This window comes from Jaculus jaculus, chromosome 1 (assembly GCF_020740685.1).
Source record: "Jaculus jaculus isolate mJacJac1 chromosome 1, mJacJac1.mat.Y.cur, whole genome shotgun sequence".
Classification (NCBI taxonomy): domain Eukaryota; kingdom Metazoa; phylum Chordata; class Mammalia; order Rodentia; family Dipodidae; genus Jaculus; species Jaculus jaculus.
In genome coordinates this window covers 183169779-183172739 of record NC_059102.1, presented here as the reverse complement: position 1 = coordinate 183172739, position 2961 = coordinate 183169779, and positions in this window count along the sequence as shown.

The following is a 2961-nucleotide window of genomic DNA, read 5'->3' as shown; positions in this document are numbered from 1 at the left end:
TTTTTAAGATACTTATTTATTTTTATAAATTATTTATTTATTTATTTATCTGACAGAGAAAGAGGGAGAGAGAGAGAGAGAATGGGTGTGCCAGGGCTTCCAGCCATTGCAAAGGAACTCCAGATGCTTGCTCCCCCTTTTGCGTCTGCTTAACGTGGGTCCTGAGGAATCAAACCTGGATCCTTTGGCTTTGCTGGCAAGCACCTTAACTGTTAAGCCATCCCTCCAGTCCTATTTATTTATTTGTATGTGTAAGTGTGTGCACACCATGGCATGGATGTGGAGGTCAAGTGGGCTGTGCTCCACCTTCTTTTTAGAATTATGATTTTAAAAAGCGTCATACTTATTTAGCTTTCTGATGTGTGCTTGTGCCTTCAACACCTTCAGGTGGTTCCGTGTGTGCTCCACCTTCTTTGAGCGGCAGGGTCTCTTGTCACTGCCAATGGGTCTGCCCCTTGAGTGGCTCTACCTGGGTGCTGAGAAACTGAACCCACGCCAGCAGGCTTTACAAGCAAGAGCCCTGGGTAAGCATTCATCAGAATAACTTGCCTAGGATCACACAGGCAGTTCACACAGGAAATGAAAGATCCTGGCTTCAAACTCAGGCCAGTGTAGGTCTTGTGCCCTTTGCTGGGGCCTCACAGGTACAGCCCCAGGAAAAATACTGTCCCCCGTGGCCAGAACTGCTGGCCGTGAATCTGCTCTTTCCGTGGTCTCAGCTTACAGCTCTTTCCCAGTTCTCTGTGTCATAGAAGGGAAACGACTAAACTACATCATGTAACCACTGAGAACACAGAAACTTAATGAGATGGTCCCCTAATCCCAGAAGAATCTTCCTTCTTTCCACACGAGTGCCAAGCCATGAAGTAGAAGCATGTTTTTATTTTATTTTATTTATTTATTTGTTGATGTTTTTATTTTGTCAACAATAATTGATTAAGCATTCATCCACTCAGTAAGTACACTGACATCATTTTTCATTAGATGTTTTTGTTAGCTTATTGTGCTTTCACCCAAAGTAGCTATGTTTCAATTTTCTTTAGCACTTTTATGAAACTCTAGGCACCATGCAAGGATCAAGGACAGTGTCAATACGGCCAATACCAGAACAGTACCTGGCAGAGTTACTACCTAGAAGACTCACACGTGAACTTTGGATCCAGTGTGCTCAGTACTGTGATAGGGAGGTAAGCAGTGAGATGAGAGTGTATCAGGGAAGAATCTAAACCAGACTTGGAGATAAGAGGTTAGAAAAGGATCATCAAAGATGTTATCTGAGCTGAGAAAGGAGAACATGAGGGAGTTAGTCCAGTGCAAGGCTGGGGCATGGAAACGCATGGACACTCTTCTAAGCATTACAGACAGACCATGGAAAATGTTAAGCCATAGAGAACAAGATGTTTGGCACAAACCAAAACGAGACAAAAAATAAAAAACAAACAAACAAAAAAAAAAAAAAACGAGAAAAGGATAGACTAGGTGACAATAGAGCAAGTAGCATCAATGGAAAAAAATACACTTTTCATGTACATTAGGAAGTGGTTGCCCGGGAATCCTGCTTCTTGGGCCTTTTCTAATATGGACTGAAGACCAGTGCCATGGGCTCTGTAAGCACCTTCCAGGCCTTCAACTCCAGGCTGGGAGTGCTGAGGCATTCAGCCTCGTGGACTGAGCAGCTTCTGAGGTCTCAGTCTCTTCAGTGTGCAGACTGCCATCATTAGACTACCCAGTCCATATCATGCAAGCCAATTTAATAAACTCCCTTTGTAGTATAAGAAAAGTTGTAGAGTTTTATGCTACTCAGAATATGAGGGCCCAATACATGTGTGCCAAATTGATTCATTTAAATGAAAAAAGAAAAAGTAGTTGTAAGATAAACAAGGTGCAGTAGCTCATACCTATCACCCCAGCACTCAGGATTATAGGAGTTAGGAGGACCATTCTAAATTCAAGGCCAGCCTGGACCACAGAGTGAGTACCAGGTCAGTTTGGACTAGATCGCAAGACCCTACCTTAATATTTAAAATACCACGTGAAGTCCATTAATTAAAAGTTCCTCCTGGTCAAAAGCATAGAGTCTAGGGCTGAGCAGTTAGGTGCACTTCCTCTGCAAGCATGAGGGATTGAGGGGGCCTGAGACCGTCCCAGTTTGAATCCCCACATCCCACATAAAACAGCTGGTATTGCCACACATGCCTGCAACCCGAGCACCACAAGCTCCAGAAACAGCAAAAAGCGACTCCAGCTCAAAAACAAGGCCAGGTGGAGGAGCAAAGGAGCAGGGCATAATGCAGCCTGGGATGGATCTCTTTATCTCAGCCATAAATTTGGTAAGTGTGGTGGTTTGCATGTAAAATGTCTCCATAGACATGTGTTTAACACTTAATCCCCATTTTGGCAGTACTGTTTGATAATATTATGGAACCTTTAGGAGGCGGAGCCTTGCTAGAAGTATGTCACTGGGAGTTGGACAGGTTTTACAGACCAGCCCCATTTACCATTTCTTTTTCTCTCTCCCCTCTCCCTCTCTCACTCTTCCTTCCCTGCTGATGTGGCAATGTGATACCTGTTTCCTGTTCTGCCAAGCTTTTCCCACATAAGAGACTTCCCCTAAAAACTGTAAGCCAAAAATAAACCCTTTCATTCCTTCCTTTACTTCTGATAGGGTGTTTTGTTCCAGCAATGAGAATGTAACTGTTACAATAAGCTTTGTTATCAACAACCTTACCCAAGTCAAAGATGACCTTTTTAAGAAGAAAAGGCCATAGGCAAAGCCTCAAGCTATACTATGTGTTAGAGCTCTATTGTTGTGACAAAATACCTGAGAGAAACAAATTAGCCATAGAAAGGTTTGTTTTGGCTTAGAGTTTCCTAGGCCCCATTCCATGGCCCTCCGGCTACACCAATTTTTAGGCCCAGGGAGAAACGCAACATCATGGTGATCAGAGCATGTGAAGGAGA